The sequence below is a fragment of the Danio rerio genome, chromosome 4, assembly GCF_049306965.1.
Source record: "Danio rerio strain Tuebingen ecotype United States chromosome 4, GRCz12tu, whole genome shotgun sequence".
NCBI classification, from domain to species: domain Eukaryota; kingdom Metazoa; phylum Chordata; class Actinopteri; order Cypriniformes; family Danionidae; genus Danio; species Danio rerio.
The window spans coordinates 41,857,501-41,879,227 of record NC_133179.1 but is presented as its reverse complement, the minus strand read 5'-3'; the positions used below and the strand labels follow the sequence as shown (position 1 = coordinate 41,879,227).

At 49.7% G+C, this 21,727-nt stretch overlaps 24 non-coding genes across 24 annotated transcripts; all 24 read right to left on the bottom strand.

Annotated features, from left to right (window-relative positions):
- Nucleotides 1–2,199: 2,199 nt before the first annotated feature.
- Nucleotides 2,200–2,270, bottom strand: trnag-gcc (transfer RNA glycine (anticodon GCC)). The gene has a single exon. It is a non-coding gene; the product is annotated as a tRNA-Gly (tRNA).
- Nucleotides 2,271–3,153: 883 nt separating this feature from the next.
- Nucleotides 3,154–3,224, bottom strand: trnag-gcc (transfer RNA glycine (anticodon GCC)). Its single transcript has one exon. It is a non-coding gene; the product is annotated as a tRNA-Gly (tRNA).
- An 88-nt stretch (nt 3,225–3,312) lies between these two features.
- On the bottom strand, nt 3,313–3,383 carry trnag-ccc (transfer RNA glycine (anticodon CCC)). The gene has a single exon. It is a non-coding gene; the product is annotated as a tRNA-Gly (tRNA).
- A 247-nt stretch (nt 3,384–3,630) lies between these two features.
- On the bottom strand, nt 3,631–3,701 carry trnag-gcc (transfer RNA glycine (anticodon GCC)). Its single transcript has one exon. It is a non-coding gene; the product is annotated as a tRNA-Gly (tRNA).
- Nucleotides 3,702–4,107: 406 nt separating this feature from the next.
- Nucleotides 4,108–4,178, bottom strand: trnag-gcc (transfer RNA glycine (anticodon GCC)). Its single transcript has one exon. It is a non-coding gene; the product is annotated as a tRNA-Gly (tRNA).
- An 88-nt stretch (nt 4,179–4,266) lies between these two features.
- On the bottom strand, nt 4,267–4,337 carry trnag-ccc (transfer RNA glycine (anticodon CCC)). The gene has a single exon. It is a non-coding gene; the product is annotated as a tRNA-Gly (tRNA).
- A 247-nt stretch (nt 4,338–4,584) lies between these two features.
- trnag-gcc (transfer RNA glycine (anticodon GCC)) lies at nt 4,585–4,655 on the bottom strand. Its single transcript has one exon. It is a non-coding gene; the product is annotated as a tRNA-Gly (tRNA).
- A 565-nt stretch (nt 4,656–5,220) lies between these two features.
- Nucleotides 5,221–5,291, bottom strand: trnag-ccc (transfer RNA glycine (anticodon CCC)). Its single transcript has one exon. It is a non-coding gene; the product is annotated as a tRNA-Gly (tRNA).
- A 246-nt stretch (nt 5,292–5,537) lies between these two features.
- On the bottom strand, nt 5,538–5,608 carry trnag-gcc (transfer RNA glycine (anticodon GCC)). The gene has a single exon. It is a non-coding gene; the product is annotated as a tRNA-Gly (tRNA).
- A 406-nt stretch (nt 5,609–6,014) lies between these two features.
- Nucleotides 6,015–6,085, bottom strand: trnag-gcc (transfer RNA glycine (anticodon GCC)). Its single transcript has one exon. It is a non-coding gene; the product is annotated as a tRNA-Gly (tRNA).
- An 88-nt stretch (nt 6,086–6,173) lies between these two features.
- Nucleotides 6,174–6,244, bottom strand: trnar-ccu (transfer RNA arginine (anticodon CCU)). Its single transcript has one exon. It is a non-coding gene; the product is annotated as a tRNA-Arg (tRNA).
- Nucleotides 6,245–6,968: 724 nt separating this feature from the next.
- trnag-ccc (transfer RNA glycine (anticodon CCC)) lies at nt 6,969–7,039 on the bottom strand. Its single transcript has one exon. It is a non-coding gene; the product is annotated as a tRNA-Gly (tRNA).
- Nucleotides 7,040–7,127: 88 nt separating this feature from the next.
- Nucleotides 7,128–7,198, bottom strand: trnag-gcc (transfer RNA glycine (anticodon GCC)). The gene has a single exon. It is a non-coding gene; the product is annotated as a tRNA-Gly (tRNA).
- A 723-nt stretch (nt 7,199–7,921) lies between these two features.
- trnag-gcc (transfer RNA glycine (anticodon GCC)) lies at nt 7,922–7,992 on the bottom strand. The gene has a single exon. It is a non-coding gene; the product is annotated as a tRNA-Gly (tRNA).
- Nucleotides 7,993–9,246: 1,254 nt separating this feature from the next.
- trnag-ccc (transfer RNA glycine (anticodon CCC)) lies at nt 9,247–9,317 on the bottom strand. The gene has a single exon. It is a non-coding gene; the product is annotated as a tRNA-Gly (tRNA).
- Nucleotides 9,318–11,041: 1,724 nt separating this feature from the next.
- trnag-ccc (transfer RNA glycine (anticodon CCC)) lies at nt 11,042–11,112 on the bottom strand. The gene has a single exon. It is a non-coding gene; the product is annotated as a tRNA-Gly (tRNA).
- A 1,577-nt stretch (nt 11,113–12,689) lies between these two features.
- trnag-ccc (transfer RNA glycine (anticodon CCC)) lies at nt 12,690–12,760 on the bottom strand. Its single transcript has one exon. It is a non-coding gene; the product is annotated as a tRNA-Gly (tRNA).
- Nucleotides 12,761–13,907: 1,147 nt separating this feature from the next.
- trnav-cac (transfer RNA valine (anticodon CAC)) lies at nt 13,908–13,978 on the bottom strand. Its single transcript has one exon. It is a non-coding gene; the product is annotated as a tRNA-Val (tRNA).
- A 724-nt stretch (nt 13,979–14,702) lies between these two features.
- trnag-gcc (transfer RNA glycine (anticodon GCC)) lies at nt 14,703–14,773 on the bottom strand. Its single transcript has one exon. It is a non-coding gene; the product is annotated as a tRNA-Gly (tRNA).
- An 883-nt stretch (nt 14,774–15,656) lies between these two features.
- trnag-ccc (transfer RNA glycine (anticodon CCC)) lies at nt 15,657–15,727 on the bottom strand. The gene has a single exon. It is a non-coding gene; the product is annotated as a tRNA-Gly (tRNA).
- A 1,672-nt stretch (nt 15,728–17,399) lies between these two features.
- trnag-gcc (transfer RNA glycine (anticodon GCC)) lies at nt 17,400–17,470 on the bottom strand. The gene has a single exon. It is a non-coding gene; the product is annotated as a tRNA-Gly (tRNA).
- Nucleotides 17,471–18,185: 715 nt separating this feature from the next.
- On the bottom strand, nt 18,186–18,256 carry trnag-ccc (transfer RNA glycine (anticodon CCC)). The gene has a single exon. It is a non-coding gene; the product is annotated as a tRNA-Gly (tRNA).
- A 557-nt stretch (nt 18,257–18,813) lies between these two features.
- trnag-ccc (transfer RNA glycine (anticodon CCC)) lies at nt 18,814–18,884 on the bottom strand. Its single transcript has one exon. It is a non-coding gene; the product is annotated as a tRNA-Gly (tRNA).
- A 2,490-nt stretch (nt 18,885–21,374) lies between these two features.
- trnam-cau (transfer RNA methionine (anticodon CAU)) lies at nt 21,375–21,447 on the bottom strand. Its single transcript has one exon. It is a non-coding gene; the product is annotated as a tRNA-Leu (tRNA).
- Between the last annotated feature and the right edge of the window lie 280 nt (nt 21,448–21,727).

Genomic DNA, 21,727 nt, shown 5'->3' with positions numbered 1-21,727 from the left:
ACAAAACAGTAATTGCATTAGCCGAGAATCAGACCTGGGTCTCCCACGTGGCAGGCGAGAATTCTACCACTGAAGCACCAATGCTGATCCATGTTGTTTCTTGCCTTTGTGTTGTGTGAGTGCTAACAGGCCGACAACCAGAGCTTTTGTAAAAAAGCAAACCAGCAATTGTAATAGCTGGGTATCGACGCCAGGCCTCCCGCGTGGCAGGCGAGAATTCTACCACAGAACCACCAATGCTGACTACTCATACTGCTGTCCTAGTGGGGTGTGACTGCTGCAAGGCTGTTACCCAGAGCTGGAAGAGTAGCAACAAAAACCAGGAATCGCATTGGCAGGGAATCAAACCCGGATCTCCCACATGGCAGACAAGAATTCTAGCACTGAACCACCAATGCTTACATACTCCTACTGCTGTCCTATTGGGGTGTGATTGCTGCAAGGCTGTTACCCAGAGCTGGAAGAGTAGCAACACAAAACAGGATTTGCATTGGCCAGAAAACAGACACGGATCTCCCGCGTCACAAACGGGAAGTTTACCAATGAACCACCAACGCTGACCTACCTTGTTCCTTGCCTTTGTGTGAATGCTAAAAGTCCATCAACCAGAGCTGGAACAGAAGCCACATAAAACCACTTCTGTATTAGTCAGGACTCGACTCTAGGTGTCCCGTGTGGCAAGCGAGAATTCTACCACTGAACCACCAATGCTGATATGCTCATATAGCTGTCCTAGAGGGGAATAATTGCTGCCAGGCTGTTACCCAGAGCTGGATGAGTAGCGACACAAAACAGGATTTGCATTGGCCAAGAATCGGAGCCGGGTCTCCCGCGTGGCAGGCGAGATTCTATCACTGAACCACCAATGCTGATATGCTCATACTACTGTCCTAGAGTGGTGTGATTGCTGCAAGGCTGTTACCCAGACCTGGGGCCTCATGTACGAAGACTTGCGTGGAAATCTTACTAAAACATTGCGTACGCACAAAGCTGTAAATGTGCGTACGCAGAAAAAAATTCAGATGTATGAAACACTGCGTACGCCGAATCTCACGCATATTCTTTTGTACATCCGAATGAACGTGAAACTGAGCGCAACATGCACGAGCGCAAAACCCCTCCCTGCCTCCTCCCCCGTATGAATATGCTAATGACTATGCTAATGGAAAAACCCAACGAAAAAGCAATGGCAAAATCAAACAAAAAGAGAAACTTTGAACAGAATGTGAATTGGAGGTGCTGCTTTCGGAGGTAGACCGGAGAAAAGCGGTGTTATTTGCAAGTTTGTTTTCCGGAATTAACAACAAAAGAAAAAAATAGAGTGGGAGAGTTTAGCTGATACGGTTAACAAAGCAAAGTTTTTGTGCGTACGCAGCGTTGATACATGAGGCCCCAGGAAGAGTAGCAACACAAAACAGGATTTGCATTGGCCAGAAAACAGACACGGGTCTCCCGTGTCACAAACGGGAAGTTTACCACTGAACCACCAACACTGACCTACCTTGTTCATTGCCTTTGTGTGATTGCTAAAAGTCCATCAACCAGAGCTGGAACAGACACCACATAAAACCACTTCTGTATTAGTCAGGACTCGACTCGTGGTGTCCCGCGTGGCAAGCGAGAATTCCACCACTGAACCACCAATGCTGATATGCTCATATAGTATTCCTAGAGGGGAGTAATTGCTGCCAGGCTGTTACCCAGAGCTGGATGAGTAGCAACACAAAACAGTAATTGCATTGGCTGAAAATCAGACACGGGTCTCCCTCGTCGCAGACGAGAGTTCTACGACTGAACCACCAATGCTGAAATGCTCATTCTGCTGTCCTAATGGGGTGTGATTGCTGCAAGGCTGTTAACCAGAGCTGGAAACAACAGGATTTGCATTGGCCAGGAATCGGACCCGGGTCTCCCGTGTGGCAGGTGAGATTCTATCACTGAACCACCAATGCTGATATGCTTATGTTGCTGCCCTAGTGGGGTGTGACTGCTGCAAGGCTGTTACCCAGAGCTGGAAGAGTAGCAACACAAAACAGGAATTGCATTGGCTGGAAAACAGACACGGATCTCCCTCGTCACAAACGGGAATTTTACCACTGAACCACCAACACTGATATGCTCGTACTTATGTCCTAGTGGGTTGTGATTGCTGCAAGGCTGTTACCCAGTGCTGTAAGAGTAGCAACACAAAACAGGATTTGCATTGGCCGGGAATCGGACCCGGGTCTCCCGCTTGGCAGGTGAGAATTCTACCACTGAACCACCAATGCTGATATGCTCATACTGCTGTCCTAGTTGGGTGTGATTGCTGCAAGGCTGTTACCCAGAGCTGAAAGTGTAGCAACACAAAACAGAAATTGCATTGGCCGGGAATCGGACTCGGGTCTCCAGCGTGGCAAGTGAGAATTCCACCACTGAACCACCAATGCTGACCCATATTGTTCTTTGCCTTTGTGTTATGTGAATGCTAATAATCCGTCAACCAGAGTTGTAACAGGAGCCACACAAAAGAGCAATTGCATTAGTCAGGAATGGAACCCAGGTCTCCCTCATAGCAGGAAAGAATTCTACCAGTGAACCACCAGTGCTGATATACTAATGCTGCAGCCCTAGTGGGGTGTGATTGCTGCAAGGCTGTTACCCAGAGCTGGAAGATTAGCAACACAAAATAGGATTTGCATTGGCCGGGAATCAGACCCGGGTCTCCCGCGTGGCAGGCAAGAATTCTACCACTGAACCACCAATGCTGATATGCTCATACTGCTGTCCTAGTTGGGTGTGATTGCTGCAAGGCTGTTACCCAGAGCTGAAAGTGTAGCAACACAAAACAGAAATTGCATTGGCCGGGAATCGGACTCGGGTCTCCAGCGTGGCAAGTGAGAATTCCACCACTGAACCACCAATGCTGACCCATGTTGTTCTTTGCCTTTGTGTTATGTGAGTGCTGAATATCCGTCAACCAGAGTTGTAACAGGAGCCACACAAAAGAGCAATTGCATTAGCCAGGAATGGAACCCAGGTCTCCCTCATAGCAGGAAAGAATTCTACCAGTGAACCACCAGTGCTGATATGCTAATGCTGCAGCCCTAGTTGGGTGTGATTGCTGCAAGGCTGTTACCCAGAGCTGGAAGAGTAGCAACACAAAACAGGATTTGCATTGGCCGGGAATCAAACCTGGGTCTCCCGCGTGGCAGGCGAGAATTCTACCACTGAACCACCAATGCTGATATGATCATACTGCTGTCCTAGTTGGGTGTGATTGCTGCAAGGCTGTTACCCAGAGCTGGATGATTAGCAACACAAAATAGGAATTGCATTGGCCGGGAATCGGACCCGGGTCTCCCGCGTGGGAGGCGAGAATTCTACCACTGAACCACCAATGCTGATATGCTCATACTACTGTCCTAGAGTGGTGTGATTGCTGCAAGGCTGTTACCCAGAGCTGGAAGAGTAGCAACACAAAACAGGAATTGCATTGGCTGGAAAACAGACACAGATCTCCCTCGTCACAAACGGGAATTTTACCACTGAACCACCAACACTGATATGTTCGTACTTATGTCCTAGTGGCTTGTGATTGCTGCAAGGCTGTTACCCAGTGCTGTAAGAGTAGCAACACAAAACAGGATTTGCATTGGCCGGGAATCGGACCCGGGTCTCCCGTGTGGCAGGCGAGAATTCTACCACTGAACCACCAATGCTGATATGCTCATACTGCTGTCCTAGTTGGGTGTGATTGCTGCAAGGCTGTTACCCAGAGCTGAAAGTGTAGCAACACAAAACAGAAATTGCATTGGCCGGGAATCGGACTCGGGTCTCCAGCGTGGCAAGTGAGAATTCCACCACTGAACCACCAATGCTGACCCATGTTGTTCTTTGCCTTCGTGTTATGTGAGTGCTTAATATCCGTCAACCAGAGTTGTAACAGGAGCCACACAAAAGAGCAATTGCATTAGCCAGGAATGGAACCCAGGTCTCCCTCATAGCAGGAAAGAATTCTACCAGTGAACCACCAGTGCTGATATGCTAAAGCTGCAGCCCTAGTTGGGTGTGATTGCTGCAAGGCTGTTACCCAGAGCTGGAAGAGTAGCAACACAAAACAGGATTTGCATTGGCCGGGAATCGAACACGGGTCTCCCGCGTGGCAGGCGAGAATTTTACCACTGAACCACCAATGCTGATATGATCATACTGCTGTCCTAGTTGGGTGTGATTGCTGCAAGGCTGTTACCCAGAGCTGGATGATTAGCAACACAAAATAGGAATTGCATTGGCCGGGAATCGGACCCGGGTCTCCCGCGTGGGAGGCGAGAATTCTACCACTGAACCACCAATGCTGATATGCTCATACTACTGTCCTAGAGTGGTGTGATTGCTGCAAGGCTGTTACCCAGAGCTGGAAGAGTAGCAACACAAAACAGGAATTGCAATGGCTGGAAAACAGACACGGATCTCCCTCGTCACAAACGGGAATTTTACCACTGAACCACCAACACTGATATGTTCGTACTTATGTCCTAGTGGGTTGTGATTGCTGCAAGGCTGTTACCCAGTGCTGTAAGAGTAGCAACACAAAACAGGATTTGCATTGGCCGGGAATCGGACCCGGGTCTCCCGCGTGGCAGGCGAGAATTCTACCACTGAACCACCAATGCTGATATGCTCATACTGCTGTCCTAGTTGGGTGTGATTGCTGCAAGGCTGTTACCCAGAGCTGAAAGTGTAGCAACACAAAACAGAAATTGCATTGGCCGGGAATCGGACTCGGGTCTCCAGCGTGGCAAGTGAGAATTCCACCACTGAACCACCAATGCTGACCCATGTTGTTCTTTGCCTTTGTGTTATGTGAGTGCTAAATATCCGTCAACCAGAGTTGTAACAGGAGCCACACAAAAGAGCAATTGCATTAGCCAGGAATGGAACCCAGGTCTCCCTCATAGCAGGAAAGAATTCTACCAGTGAACCACCAGTGCTGATATGCTAATGCTGCAGCCCTAGTTGGGTGTGATTGCTGCAAGGCTGTTACCCAGTGCTGGAAGAGTAGCAACACAAAACAGGATTTGCATTGGTCAGGAATCTAACCCGGGTCTCCCGCGTGGCAGGCGAGAATTCTACCACTGAACCACCAATGCTGATATGATCATACTGCTGTCCTAGTTGGGTGTGATTGCTGCAAGGCTGTTACCCAGAGCTGGATGATTAGCAACACAAAATAGGAATTGCATTGGCCGGGAATCGGACCCGGGTCTCCCGCGTGGGAGGCGAGAATTCTACCACTGAACCACCAATGCTGATATGCTCATACTACTGTCCTAGAGTGGTCTGATTGCTGCAAGGATGTTACCCAGAGCTGGAAGAGTAGCAACACAAAACAGGAATTGCATTGGCTGGAAAACAGACACGGATCTCCCTCGTCACAAACGGGAATTTTACCACTGAACCACCAACACTGATATGTTCGTACTTATGTCCTAGTGGGTTGTGATTGCTGCAAGGCTGTTACCCAGTGCTGTAAGAGTAGCAACAAAAACAGGATTTGCATTGGCCGGGAATCGGACCCGGGTCTCCCGCTTGGCAGGTGAGAATTCTACCACTGAACCACCAATGCTGATATGCTCATACTGCTGTCCTAGTTGGGTGTGATTGCTGCAAGGCTGTTACCCAGAGCTGAAAGTGTAGCAACACAAAACAGAAATTGCATTGGCCGGGAATCGGACTCGGGTCTCCAGCGTGGCAAGTGAGAATTCCACCACTGAACCACCAATGCTGACCCATGTTATTCTTTGCCTTTGTGTTATGTGAGTGCTAAATATCCGTCAACCAGAGTTGTAACAGGAGCCACACAAAAGAGCAATTGCATTAGCCAGGAATGGAACCCAGGTCTCCCTCATAGCAGGAAAGAATTCTACCAGTGAACCACCAGTGCTGATATGCTAATGCTGCAGCCCTAGTTGGGTGTGATTGCTGCAAGGCTGTTACCCAGAGCTGGAAGAGTAGCAACACAAAACAGGATTTGCATTGGCCAGGAATCTAACCCGGGTCTCCCGCATGGCAGGCGAGAATTCTACCACTGAACCACCAATGCTGATATGATCATACTGCTGTCCTAGTTGGGTGTGATTGCTGCAAGGCTGTTACCCAGAGCTGGATGATTAGCAACACAAAATAGGAATTGCATTGGCCGGGATTCGGACCCGGGTCTCCCGCGTAGGAGGCGAGAATTCTACCACTGAACCACCAATGCTGATATGCTCATACTACTGTCCTAGAGTGGTGTGATTGCTGCAAGGCTGTTACCCAGAGCTGGAAGAGTAGCAACACAAAACAGGAATTGCATTGGCTGGAAAACAGACACAGATCTCCCTCGTCACAAACGGGAATTTTACCACTGAACCACCAACACTGATATGTTCGTACTTATGTCCTAGTGGGTTGTGATTGCTGCAAGGCTGTTACCCAGTGCTGTAAGAGTAGCAACACAAAACAGGATTTGCATTGGCCGGGAATCGGACCCGGGTCTCCCGCGTGGCAGGCGAGAATTCTACCAGTGAACCACCAATGCTGATATGCTCATACTGCTGTCCTAGTTGGGTGTGATTGCTGCAAGGCTGTTACCCAGAGCTGAAAGTGTAGCAACACAAAACAGAAATTGCATTGGCCGGGAATCGGACTCGGGTCTCCAGCGTGGCAAGTGAGAATTCCACCACTGAACCACCAATGCTGACCCATGTTGTTCTTTGCCTTTGTGTTATGTGAGTGCTAAATATCCGTCAACCAGAGTTGTAACAGGAGCCACACAAAAGAGCAATTGCATTAGCCAGGAATGGAACCCAGGTCTCCCTCATAGCAGGAAAGAATTCTACCAGTGAACCACCAGTGCTGATATGCTAATGCTGCAGCCCTAGTTGGGTGTGATTGCTGCAAGGCTGTTACCCAGAGCTGGAAGATTAGCAACACAAAATAGGAATTGCATTGGCCGGGAATCGGACCCGGGTCTCCCACGTGGGGGGCAAGAATTCTACCACTGAACCACCAATGCTGATGTGCTCATACTACTGTCCTAGTGGGGTGTGATTGCTGCAAGGCTGTTACCCAGAGCTGGAAGAGTAGCAACACAAAACAGGATTTGCATTAGCCGGGAATCGAACCCGGATCTCCCGCGTGGCAGGCGAGAATTCTACCACTGAACCACTAATGCTGATATGATCATACTGCTGTCCTAGTTGGGTGTGATTGCTGCAAGGCTGTTACCCAGAGCTGGATGAGTAGCAACACAAAACAGGAATTGCATTGGCTGGAAATCAGACACGGGTCTCCCTCGTCGCAGACGAGAGTTCTACGACTGAACCACCAATGCTGAAATGCTCATTCTGCTGTCCTAATGGGGTGTGATTGCTGCAAGGCTGTTAACCAGAGCTGGAAGAGTAGCAACACAAAACAGGATTTGCATTGGCCAGGAATCGGACCCGGGTCTCCCGTGTGGCAGGTGAGATTCTCTCACTGAACCACCAATGCTGATATTCTTATATTGCTGCCCTAGTGGGGTGTGACTGCTGCAAGGCTGTTACCCAGAGCTGAAAGTGTAGCAACACAAAACAGAAATTGCATTGGCCAGGAATCGGACTCGGGTCTCCAGCGTGGCAAGTGAGAATTCCACCACTGAACCACCTATGCTGACCCATGTTGTTCTTTGCCTTTGTGTTATGTGAGTGCTAAATATCCGTCAACCAGAGTTGTAACAGGAGCCACACAAAACAGCAATTGCATTAGTCAGGAATGGAACCCAGGTCTCCCTCATAGCAGAAAAGAATTCTACCAATGAACCACCAGTGCTGATATGCTAATGCTGCAGCCCTAGTGGGGTGTGATTGCTGCAAGGCTGTTACCCAGAGCTGGAAGATTAGCAACACAAAATAGGAATTGCATTGGCCGGGAATCGGACCCGGGTCTCCCGCGTGGGAGGCGAGAATTCTACCACTGAACCACCAATGCTGATATGCTCATACTACTGTCCTAGTGGGGTGTGATTGCTGCAAGGCTGTTACCCAGAGCTGGAAGAGTAGCAACACAAAACAGGATTTGCATTGGCCAGAAAACAGACACGGGTCTCCCGCGTCACAAACGGGAAGTTTACCACTGAACCACCAACGCTGACCTACCTTGTTCCTTGCCTTTGTGTGAGTGCTAAAAGTCCATCAACCAGAGCTGGAACAGATGCCACATAAAACCACTTCTGTATTAGTCAGGACTCGACTCCAGGTGTCCCGCGTGGCAAGCGAAAATTCTACCACTGAACCACCAATGCTGATATGCTCATACAGCTGTCCTAGAGGGGAGTAATTGCTGCCAGGCTGTTACCCAGAGCTGGAAGAGTAGCAACACAAAACAGTAATTGCATTGGCTGGAAATCAGACACGGGTCTCCCTCGTCGCAGACGAGAATTCTACGACTGAACCACCAATGCTGAAATGCTCATTCTGCTGTCCTAATGGGGTGTGATTGCTGCAAGGCTGTTAACAAGAGCTGGAAGAGTAGCAACACAAAACAGGATTTGCATTGGCCAGGAATCGGACCCGGGTCTCCTGCGTGGCAGGCGAGATTCTATCACTGAACCACCAATGCTGAAATGCTCATTCTGCTGTCCTAATGGGGTGTGATTGCTGCAAGGCTGTTAACCAGAGCTGGAAGAGTAGCAACACAAAACAGGATTTGCATTGGCCAGGAATCGGACCCGGGTCTCCCATGTGGCAGGTGAGATTCTATCACTGAACCACCAATGCTGATATGCTTATATTGCTGCCCTAGTGGGGTGTGACTGCTGCAAGACTGTTACCCAGAGCTGGAAGAGTAGCAACACAAAACAGGAATTGCATTGGCTGGAAAACAGACACGGATCTCCCGCGTCACAAACGGGAATTTTACCACTGAACCACCAACACTGATATGCTTGTACTTATGTCCTAGCGGGCCTAGTGGGCCTTGCAACCCACTAGGACTTATGTCCTAGTGGGTTGTGATTGCTGCAAGGCTGTTAGTGCTAAAAATCCGTCAACCAGAGTTGTAACAGGAGCCACACAAAACAGCAATTGCATTAGCCAGGAATGGAACCCAGGTCTCCCTCATAGCAGGAAAGAATTCTACCAGTGAACCACCAGTGCTGATATGCTAATGCTGCAGCCCTAGTGGGGTGTGATTGCTGCAAGGCTGTTACCCAGAGCTGGAAGATTAGCAACACAAAATAGGAATTGCATTGGCCGGGAATCGGACCCGGGTCTCCCGCGTGGGAGGCGAGAATTCTACCACTGAACCACCAATGCTGATATGCTCATACTTCTGTCCTAGTGGGTGTGATTGCTGCAAGGCTGTTACCCAGAGCTGGAAGAGTAGCAACACAAAACAGGATTTGCACTGGCCAGAAAACAGACACGGGTCTCCCACGTCACAAACGGGAAGTTTACCACTGAACCACCAACGCTGACCTACCTTGTTCCTTGCCTTTGTGTGAGTGCTAAAAGTCCATCAACCAGAGCTGGAACAGATGCCACATAAAACCACTTCTGTATTAGTCAGGACTCGACTCCAGGTGTCCCGCGTGGCAAGCGAGAATTCTACCACTGAACTACCAATGCTGAAATGCTCATTCTGCTGTCCTAATGGGGTGTGATTGCTGCAAGGCTGTTAACAAGAGCCGGAAGAGTAGCAACACAAAACAGGATTTGCATTGGCCAGGAATCGGACCCGGGTCTCCTGCGTGGCAGGCGAGATTCTATCACTGAACCACCAATGCTGATATGCTTATATTGCTGTCCTAGTAGGGTGTGATTGCTGCAAGGCTGTTACCCAGAGCTGGAAGAGTAGCAACAAAAAACAGGATTTGCATTGGCCAGAAAACAGACACAGGTCTCCCGCGTCACAAACGGGAAGTTTACCACTGAACCACCAACGCTGACCTACCTTGTTCCTTGCCTTTGTGTGAGTGCTAAAAGTCCATCAACCAGAGCTGGAACAGACGCCACATAAAACCACTTCTGTATTAGTCAGGACTCAACTCCAGGCGTCCCGCGTGGCAAGCGAGAATTCTACCACTGAAGCACCAATGTTGATATGCTCATACAGCTGTCCTAGAGGGGAGTAATTGCTGCCAGGCTGTTACCTAGAGCTGGATGAGTAGCAACACAAAACAGTAATTGCATTGGCTGGAAATCAGACAAGGGTCTCCCTCGTCGCAGACGAGAATTCTACGACTGAACCACCAATGCTCAAATGCTCATTCTTCTGTCCTAATGGGGTGTGATTGCTGCAAGGCTGTTAACAAGAGCTGGAAGAGTAGCAACACAAAACAGGATTTGCATTGGCCAGGAATCGGACCAGGGTCTCCTGCGTGGCAGGCGAGATTCTATCACTGAACCACCAATGCTGAAATGCTCATTCTGCTGTCCTAATGGGGTGTGATTGCTGCAAGGCTGTTAACCAGAGCTGGAAGAGTAGCAACACAAAGCAGGATTTGCATTGGCCAGGAATCGGACCCGGGTCTCCCGTGTGGCAGGTGAGATTCTATCACTGAACCACCAATGCTGGTATGCTTATATTGCTGCCCTAGTGGGGTGTGACTGCTGCAAGGCTGTTACCCAGAGCTGGAAGAGTAGCAACACAAAACAGGAATTGCATTGGCTGGAAAACAGACACGGATCTCCCGCGTCACAAACGGGAATTTTACCACTGAACCACCAACACTGATATGCTTGTACTTATGTCCTAGCGGGCCTAGTGGGCCTTGAAACCCACTAGAACTTATGTCCTAGTGGGTTGGGATTGCTGCAAGGCTGTTAGTGCTAAAAATCCGTCAACCAGAGTTGTAACAGGAGCCACACAAAACAGCAATTGCATTAGACAGGAATGGAACCCAGGTCTCCCACATAGCAGGAAAGAATTCTACCAGTGAACCACCAGTGCTGATATGCTAATGCTGCAGCCCTAGTGGGGTGTGATTGCTGCAAGGCTGTTACCCAGAGCTGGAAGATTAGCAACACAAAATAGGAATTGCATTGGCCAGGAATCGGACCCGGGTCTCCCGCGTGGGAGGCGAGAATTCTACCACTGAACCACCAATGCTGATATGCTCATACTACTGTCCTAGTGGGGTGTGATTGCTGCAAGGCTGTTACCCAGAGCTGGAAGAGTAGCAACACAAAACAGGATTTGCATTGGCCAGAAAACAGACACGGGTCTCCCGCGTCACAAACGGGAAGTTTACCACTGAACCACCAACGCTGACCTACCTTGTTCCTTGCCTTTGTGTGAGTGCTAAAAGTCCATCAGGTGTCCCGCGTGGCAAGCGAGAATTCTACCACTGAACCACCAATGCTGATATGCTCATACAGCTGTCCTAGAGGGGAGTAATTGCTGCCAGGCTGTTACCCAGAGCTGGAAGAGTAGCAACACAAAACAGTAATTGCATTGGCTGGAAATCAGACACGGGTCTCCCTCGTCGCAGACGAGAATTCTACGACTGAACCACCAATGCTGAAATGCTCATTCTGCTGTCCTAATGGGGTGTGATTGCTGCAAGGCTGTTAACAAGAGCTGGAAGAGTAGCAACACAAAACAGGATTTGCATTGGCCAGGAATCGGACCCGGGTCTCCTGCGTGGCAGGCGAGATTCTATCACTGAACCACCAATGCTGATATGCTTATATTGCTGTCCTAGTAGGGTGTGATTGCTGCAAGGCTGTTACCCAGAGCTGGAAGAGTAGCAACAAAAAACAGGATTTGCATTGGCCAGAAAACAGACACAGGTCTCCCGCGTCACAAACGGGAAGTTTACCACTGAACCACCAACGCTGACCTACCTTGTTCCTTGCCTTTGTGTGAGTGCTAAAAGTCCATCAACCAGAGCTGGAACAGACGCCACATAAAACCACTTCTGTATTAGTCAGGACTCAACTCCAGGCGTCCCGCGTGGCAAGCGAGAATTCTACCACTGAAGCACCAATGTTGATATGCTCATACATCTGTCCTAGAGGGGAGTAATTGCTGCCAGGCTGTTACCTAGAGCTGGATGAGTAGCAACACAAAACAGTAATTGCATTGGCTGGAAATCAGACAAGGGTCTCCCTCGTCGCAGACGAGAATTCTACGACTGAACCACCAATGCTCAAATGCTCATTCTTCTGTCCTAATGGGTGTGATTGCTGCAAGGCTGTTAACCAGAGCTGGAAGAGTAGCAACACAAAACAGGATTTGCATTGGCTGGGAATCGGACCTAGGTCTCCCACGTGGCAGGCGAGAATTCTACCACTGAACCACTAATGTTGATATGCTCATTCTTCTGTCCTAATGGGTGTGATTGCTGCAAGGCTGTTACCCAGAGCTGAAAGAGTAGCAACACAAAAGAGAAATTGCATTGGCCGGGAATCGGACTCTGGTCTCCAGCCTGGCAAGTGAGAATTCCACCACTGAACCACCAATGCTGACCCATGTTGTTCTTTGCCTTTGTGTTATGTAAGTGTTAAAAATCCGTCAACCAGAGTTGTAACAAGAGCCACACAAAACAGCAATTGCATTAGCCAGGAATGGAACCCAGGTCTCCATCATAGCAGGAAAGAATTCTACCAGTGCTTCCCTAGTGGGGTGTGATTGCTGCAAGGCTGTTACCCAGAGCTGGAAGATTAGCAACACAAAACAGGAATTGCATTGGCCGGGAATCGGACCCGGGTCTCCCGTGTGGGAGGTGAGAATTCTACCACTGAACCACCAATGCTGATATGCTCATACATCTGTCCTAGTGGAGTGTGATTGCTGTAAGGCTGTTACCCAGAGCTGGAAGATTAGCAACACAAAATAGGAATTGCATTGGCCGGGAATCAGACCCGGGACTCCCGTGTGGGAGACGAGAATTCCACCACTGAACCACCAATGCTGATATGATCAGACTACTGTCCTAATGGGGTGTGATTGCTGCAAGGCTGTTACCCAGAGCTGGAAGAGTAGCAACACAAAACTGGATTTGTATTGGCCGGGAATTGGACCCGGGTCTCCCACGTGGCAGGCGAGATTCTATCATTGAACCACCAATGCTGATATGCTTATAATACTGCCCTAGTGGGGTGTGACTGCTGCAAGGCTGTTACCCAGAGCTGGAAGAGTAGCAACACAAAACAGGATTTGCATTCTACCACTGAACCACCAATGCTGATATGTTCATAGATCTGTCCTAGTGGGTTGTGATTGCTGCAAGGCTGTTACCCAGAGCTGGAAGAGTAGCAACACAAAACGGGAATTGCAATGGTCGGGAATCGGACCCGGGTCTCCCGCGTGGGAGGCAAGAAATCTACCACTGAACCACCAATGCTGATATGCTTGTTTTGATGTCCTAGTGGGTTGTGTTGCTGCAGGGCTGTTGAGCAGGAAGAGTAGCAACACAAAGAGGAATGGCATTGGCCAGGAATCAAAGCTGGGTACCCTGCGTGGGAGGCGAGAATTCTACCACTAAACCACCAATGCTGATATGCTCATACTACTGTCCTAGTGGGGTGTGATTGCTGCAAGGCTGTTACCCAGAGCTGGAAGATTAGCAACACAAAATACGAATTGCATTGGCCGGGAATCGGACCACGGTCTCCCGCGTGGGAGGCGAGAATTCTACCACAGAACCACCAATGCTGATATGCTCAACTTCTGTCCTAGTGGGTTGTGATGGCTGCAAGGCTGTTACCCAGAACTGGAAGAGTAGCAACACAAAACAGGATTTGCATTGGCCAGGAATCGGACCCGGGTCTCCCGAGTGTCAGGCAAGAATTCTACCAGTGAACCACCAATGCTGATATGCTCATACCATGTCCTAGTGGGGTGTGATTGCTGCAAGGCTGTTACCCAGAGCTGGAAGATTAGCAACACAAAATAGGAATTGCATTGGCCGGGAATCGGACCCGGGTCTCCCGCGTGTGAGGAGAGAATTCTACCACTGAACCACCAATGCTGATATGCTCATACTATTGTCCTAGTGCAGTGTGATTGCTGCAAGGCTGTTACCCAGAGCTGGAAGAGTAGCAACACAAAACAGGACTTCCATTGGCCAGGAATCGGACCCGAGTCTCCCGCGTGGCAGGCAAGAATTCTACCAGTGAACCACCAATGCTGATATGTTCATAATGCTGTCCTAGTTGGGTGTGATTGCTGCAAGGCTGTTACCCAGAGCTGGAAGAGTAGCAACACAAAATAGGATTTGCTTTGGCCAGAAATCCGACCCAGGTCTCCGGCGTGGCAGGCAAGAATTCCACCAGTGAACCACCAATGTTGATATGCTCATACTGCTGTCCTAGTTGGGTGTGATTGCTGCAAGGCTGTTACCCAGAGCTGGAAGATTAACAACACAAAACAGGAACTGCATTGACCGGGATTCGGACCTGGGTCTCCTGCGTGGGAGGCAAGAATTCTACCACTGAACAACCAATGCTGATATGCTCATACTGCTATCCTAGTGGATTGTGATTGCTGCAAGGCTGTTACCCAGAGCTGGAAGAGTAGCAACACAAAAGACGAATTGCATTGGCCGGGAATCTGACCTGGGTCTCTTGCGTTGCAGGCGAGAATTCTACCACTGAACCACCAATGCTGATATGCTCATACTGCTGTCCTAGTTGGGTGTGGTTGCTGCAAGGCTGTTACCCAGAGCTGGAAGAGTAGCAACACAAAAGACTAATTGCATTGGCCGGGAATCGGACCCGGGTCTCCTGCGTGGCAGGCACGAATTCTACCACTGAACCACCAATGCTGATATGCTCGTATTTCTGTCCTAGTGGGGTGTGATTGCTGCAGGGCTGTTACCCAGAGCTGGAAGAGTAGCAACACAAAACAGGAGTTGCATTGGCCGGGAATTCGACCAGGGTCTCCCGCTTGGCAAGCGACTATTCTACCACTGAACCACCAATGCTGACATCCTCATTCAGCTCTCCTAGTGGGGTGTGATTGCTTCAAGGCTGTTACCCAGAGCTGGAAGAGTAGCAACACAAAATAGGAATTGCATTGGCCGGGAATCGGACCTGGGTCTCCCGCGTGGGAGGAGAGAATTCTACCACTGAACCACCAATGCTGATATGCTCATACTACTGTCCTAGTGCAGTGTGATTGCTGCAAGGCTGTTACCCAGAGCTGGAAGAGTAGCAACACAAAACAGGAATTGCATTGGCCGGAAAACGGACAAGGGTCTCTTGCGTCACAAACAAGTATTTTACCACTGAACCAACAACGATGTTATGCTCATACTGCTGTCCTAGTGGGTTGTGATTGCTGCAAGGCTGTTACCCAGAGCTGGAAGAGTAGCAACACAAAATAGGAATTGCATTGGCCGGGAATCGGACCCAGGTCTCCCGCGTGGGAGGAGAGATTTCTACCACTGAACCACCAATGCTGATATGCTCATACTATTGTCCTAGTGCAGTGTGATTGCTGCAAGGCTGTTACCCAGAGCTGGAAGAGTAGCAACACAAAAGAGGAATTGCATTGGCCAGGAATAAAACCCAGATTCCCTGCGTGGGAGGCGAGAATTCTACCATTAAACCACCAATGCTGATATGCTCATACTACTGTCCTAGTGGGGTGTGATTGCTGCAAGGCTGTTACCCAGAGCTGGAAGATTAGCAACACAAAATAGGAATTGCATTGGCCGGGAATCGGACCCGGGTCTCCCGCGTGGGAGAAGAGAATTCTACCACTGAACCACCAATGCTGATATGCTCATACTATTAGTGCAGTGTGATTGCTGCAAGGCTGTTACCCAGAGCTGGAAGAGTAGCAACACAAAACAGGACTTGCATTGGCCAGGAATTGGACCTGGGTCTCCCGCGTGGCAGGCAAGAATTCTACCAGTGAACCACCAATGCTGATATGTTCATACTGCTGTCCTAGTTGGGTGTGATTGCTGCAAGGCTGTTACCCAGAACTGGAAGAGTAGCAACACAAAACAGGATTTGCATTGGCCAGAAATCCGACCCAAGTCTCCGGCGTGGCAGGCAGTAATTCCACCAGTGAACCACCAATGCTGACCCATGTTGTTCTTTGCCTTTGTGTTATGTGAGTGCTAAAAGGCCGTCAACCAGAGTTGTAACAGGAGCCACACAAAACAGCAATTGCATCAGCTGGGAATGGAACCCACGTCTCCCTCATAGCAAGAAATAATTCTACCAGTGAACCACCAGTGCTGATATGCTAATACTGCAGCCCTAGTGGGATGTGATTGCTGCAAGGCTGTTACCCAGAGCTGGAAGAGTAGCAACACAAAACAGGAATTGCATTGGCCGGAAAACGGACAAGGGTCTCTTGCGTCACAAACAAGAATTTTACCACTGAACCAACAACGATGTTATGCTCATACTGCTGTCCTAGTGGGTTGTGATTGCTGCAAGGCTGTTACCCAGAGCTGGAAGAGTAGCAACACAAAAGACGAATTGCATTGGCCGGAAATTGGACCCGGGTCTCCCGCGTGGCAGGTGAGAATTCTACCACTGACCCACCAATGCTGATATGCTCATACTGCTGTACTAGTTGGGTGTGATTGCTGCAAGGCTGTTACCCAGAGCTGAAAGAGTAGCAACACAAAAGACGAATTGCATTGGCCGGGAATCAGACCTGGGTCTCCTGCGTGGCAGGCAAGAATTCTACCACTAAACCACCAATGCTGATATGATTATGGATTGTCCTAGTGGGGTGTGATTGCTGCAAGCCTGTTACCCAGAGCTGGAAGAGTAGCAACACAAAACAGGAATTGCATTGGCCGGGAATTAGACCCAGGTCTCCCACGTGGCAGGTGAGAATTCTACCAGTGAACCACCAGTGCTGATATGCTAATACTGCAGCCCTAGTGGGATGTGATTGCTGCAAGGCTGTTACCCAGAGCTGGAAGAGTAGCAACACAAAACAGGAATTGCATTGGCCGGAAAACGAACACGGGTCTCTTGCGTCACAAACAAGAATTCTACCACTGAACCAACAACGATGTTATGCTCATATTGCTGTCCTAGTGGGTTGTGATTGCTGCAAGGCTGTTACCCAGAGCTGGAAGAGTAGCAACACAAAAGACGGATTGCATTGGCCGGAAATTGGACCCGGGTCTCCCGCGTGGCAGGTGAGAATTCTACCACTGAACCACCAATGCTGATATGCTCATACTGCTGTACTAGTTGGGTGTGATTGCTGCAAGGCTGTTACCCAGAGCTGAAAGAGTAGCAACACAAAAGACGAATTGCATTGGCCGGGAATCAGACCCGGGTCTCCTGCGTGGCAGGCGAGAATTCTACCACTGTACCACCAATGCTGATATACTCATACTGCTGTCCTAGTTGGGTGTGATTGCTGCAAGGCTGTTACCCAGAGCTAGAAGAGTAGCACCACAAAAGAACAATTGCATTGGCCGGGAATCGGACCCGGGTCTCCCGCGTGGCAGGCGAGAATTCTACCACTGAACCACCAATGCTGATATGATTATGGATTGTCCTAGTGGGGTGTGATTGCTGCAAGCCTGTTACCCAGAGCTGGAAGAGTAGCAACACAAAACAGGAACTGCATTGGCCGGGAATTAGACCCGGGTCTCCCACGTGGGAGGCGAGAATTCCACCACTGAATCACCAATGCTTATATGTTCATAACACTGTCCTAGTGGGGTGTGATTGCTGCAAGGATGTTACCCAGAGCTGGAAGAGTAGCAACACAAAACAGGAATTGCATTGGCAAGGTTTCGGACCCAGGTCTCCTGCGTGGCAGGCGAGAATTCTACCACTGAACCACCAATGCTGAGATGCTCATACTGCTGTCCTAGTGGGGTGTGATTGCTGCAAGGCTGTTACCCAGAGCTGGAAGAGTAGCAACACAAAACACGAATTGCATTAGCCAGGAATCGGACCAGGGTCACCTGCGTGGGAGGCGCGATTTCTACCACCAATGCTGATATGCTCATACATCTGTCCTAGTCGGGTGTGATTGCTGCAAGGCTGTTACCCAGAGCTGGAAGATTAGCAACACAAAACAGGAATTGCATTGGCCGGGAATCGGACCCGGGTCTCCCACGTGGGAGGCGAGAAATCTATCACTGAACCACCAATGCTTATATTCTCATTTTGCTGTCCTAGTGGGTTGTGATTGCTGCAGTGGTGTTACCCAGAGCTGGAAAAGTAGCAACACAAAACAGGAATTGCATTGGCCGGGAATCGCACCCCGGTCTCCCGCGTGGGAGGCGAGAATTCTACCGCTGAACCACCAATGCTGATATGCTCATACATCTGTCCTAGTGGGGTGTGATTGCTGCAAGGATGTTACCCAGAGCTGGAAGAGTAGCAACACAAAACAGGAATTGCATTGGCCAGGATTCGGACCCAGGTCTCCTGCGTGGCAGGCGAGAATTCTACCACTGAACCACCAATGCTGAGATGCTCATACTGCTGTCCTAGTGGGGTGTGATTGCTGCAAGGCTGTTACCCAGATCTGGAAGAGAAGCAACACAAAACAGGATTTGCATTAGCCAGGAATCGGACCAGGGTCACCTGCGTGGGAGGCGCGATTTCTACCACCAATGCTGATATGCTCATACATCTGTCCTAGTCGGGTGTGATTGCTGCAAGGCTGTTACCCAGAGCTGGAAGATTAGCAACACAAAACAGGAATTGCATTAGCCGGGAATCGGACCCGGGTCTCCCACGTGGGAGGCGAGAAATCTATCACTGAACCACCAATGCTTATATGCTCATTTTGCTGTCCTAGTGGGTTGTGATTGCTGCAGTGGTGTTACCCAGAGCTGGAAAAGTAGCAACACAAAACAGGAATTGCATTGGCCGGGAATCGCACCCCGGTCTCCCGCGTGGGAGGCGAGAATTCTACCGCTGAACCACCAATGCTGATATGCTCATACATCTGTCCTAGTGGGGTGTGATTGCTGCAAGGCTGTTACCCAGAGCTGGAAGAGTAGCAACACAAAACAGGAATTGCATTGGCCAGGACTTGGACCCGGGTCCCCTGTGTGGGAGGCGAGAATTCTATCACTATGCCACCAATGCTGATATGCTCATACTAATGTCCCAGTGGGGTGTGATTGCTGCAAGGCTGTTACCCAGATCTGGAAGAGAAGCAACACAAAACAGGATTTGCATTGGCCAAGAATCGGACCCGGGTCTTCCGCGTGGCAGGCAAAAATTCTACCAGTGAACCACCAATGCTGATATGCTCATACAGCTGTCCTAGTTGGGTGTGATTGCTGCAAGGCTGTTACCCAGAGCTGGAAGAGTAGCAACACAAAACTCGAATTGCATTGGCCTGGAATCGGACCCGGGTCTCCAGCGTGGCAGGAGAGAATTCTACCACTGAACCACCAATGCTGACCCATGTTGTTCTTTGCCTTTGTGTTATGTGAGTGCTAAAAGGCCGTCAACCAGAGTTGTAACAGGAGCCACACAAAACAGCAATTGCGTCTGCCGGGAATGGAACCCACGTCTCCCTCATAGCAGGTAAGACTTCTACCAGTGAACCACCAGTGCTGATATGCTAATACTGCAGCCTCAGTGGGTGTGATTGCTGCAAGGCTGTTATCCAGAGCTGGAAGAGTAGCAACACAAAAGATGAATTGCATTGGCCGAGTATCGGACCCGGGTCTCCAGCGTGGCAGGAGAGAATTCTACCACTGAACCACCAATGCTGTCCTAGTGGGGTGTGATTGCTGCAAGGCTGTTAGCCAGAGCTGGAAGAGTAGCAACACAAAGCAGGATTTGCATTGGCCGGAAATCGGTTCAGGGCCTCCTGTGTGGCAGGCGAGAATTCTACCACTGAACCACCAATGCTGATAGTACTGTCCCAGTAGGGTGTGATTGCTGTAAGGATGTTACCCAGAGCTGGAAGAGTAGCAACACAATACAGGAATTGCATTGGCTGGGTATCAGACCCATGTCTCCCGCTTGGGAGGCGAGAATTCTACCACTGAACCACCATTGCCGATATGCTCATACTGTTGTCCTAGTGGGTTGTGATTGCTGCAAGGCTGTAACAAAGAGCTGGATGAAGAGCAACACAAAAGACGAATTGCATTGGCCGGGAATCGGACCGTGGTCTCTCGCATGGCAGGTGAGAATTCTACCACTGAACCACCAATGCTGACTTTCGTGGTTCCTTTGCCTTTGTGTTATGTGAGTGCTAAAAGGCCGTCAACCAGAGGTTGAACAGGAGCCACACAAAACATCAATTGCATTGGCCGGGAATCAAACCCTTGTCTCCCGCATGGCAGGCGAGAATTCTACCACTAAACCACCAATGCTGATATGCTCATACTACTGTCCTAGTGGGGTGTGATTGCTGCAAGGCTGTTACCCAGAGCTGGAAGATTAGCATCACAAAACAGGAATTGCATTGGCCAGGAATCGGACCCTGGTCTCCCGCGTGGCAGGTGAGAATTGCCAAATTACTACCAAATGCCACCCAGTCATCTAAGCGCTTCCATGTACCAAAAGTTAGCACGCTGCCCCATGTGAGGCTCGAACTCACGACCTTCAGATTATAAGACTGGCTCCTAGGAGACAGCTCGAATCAGTCAAGCCTGTCAGGATGGCCGAGCGGTCTAAGGTCCTGCGTTCAGGTGGCAGTCTTCCACCATCTTCCATGTCACGGTGCTGCGGTCTGGCTCCTAGGAGACAGCTCAGACTAGTCAAGCATGTCAGGATGGCTGAGCGGTCTAAGGCGCTGCGTTCAGGTCGTAGTCTCCGCTGGAGGCGTGGGTTCAAATCCCATTTCAGACAAGCCTAAATTTTGGCTACACGTTCAGGCTCAGTTCTTTAACTCTTTAGCGCCATTTCCGAGTGATACAGTAACACTGACAAAGCACAGCATCAATCTCTTTGCGCCAAAGTTCATGCAGCGTAGCAGTGTCCTTGGCAGCCTTAATGGGCACTTTAAACTGTAGGTTTTAAGGCGTTTGCGATCAAGGTATTGTCCACAAAAACTCGAAGACCCATATGAAAAAAAACAATGGACAAAGGCTTTAATGCAAGTTAACCGAAAGGGGATCATAAGAACAGTCTTGGAATGCCATGTAGAGGAATGTCCTGGGATGCCGTTGATTTTTAAGGCAATGGGATTCGCAGGACTTTTCGTCAAATCCTCGCACAAAGTTAATTCATGACATTTGACAGATCCACGTCGAACGTCAAGCGACAACGTGATAGGAATGGGAGCATCTTACCATCACTGCTTCTGAATCAGGAAATGTTCTTGGAACTTCACACCGCCACGCCTCCAGAAGAGCTGTAGCTTTTTTTGCCCTGGGGAAGCATGATCCAAATGGAAGGGGATAAAAAATGCCACCCAGTCATCTAAGCGCTTCCATGTGCCAGAAGTTAGCACGCTGCCCCATGTGAGGCTCGAACTCACGACTTTCAGATCTTGAGACTGACGCGCTGCCTACTGCGCCAACGAGGCAGAGTGCTGGACCTGGCCAAACTGTGAAACACCAGCTTCCATGTCACGGTGCTGCGGTCTGGCTCCTAGGAGACAGCTCAGACCATTCAAGCATGTCAGGTTGGCCGAGCGGTCTAAGGTGCTGCGTCCAGATCGTAGGTTCCCCTGGAGGCATGGGTTCAAATCCCACTTCTGACAAACCTAATCTTTGGCTACGCGTTCAGGCTCATTTCTTTAACTCTTTGGCGCCATGTTCGAGTGATACAGTAACACTGACAAAGCACAGCATCAATCTCTTTGC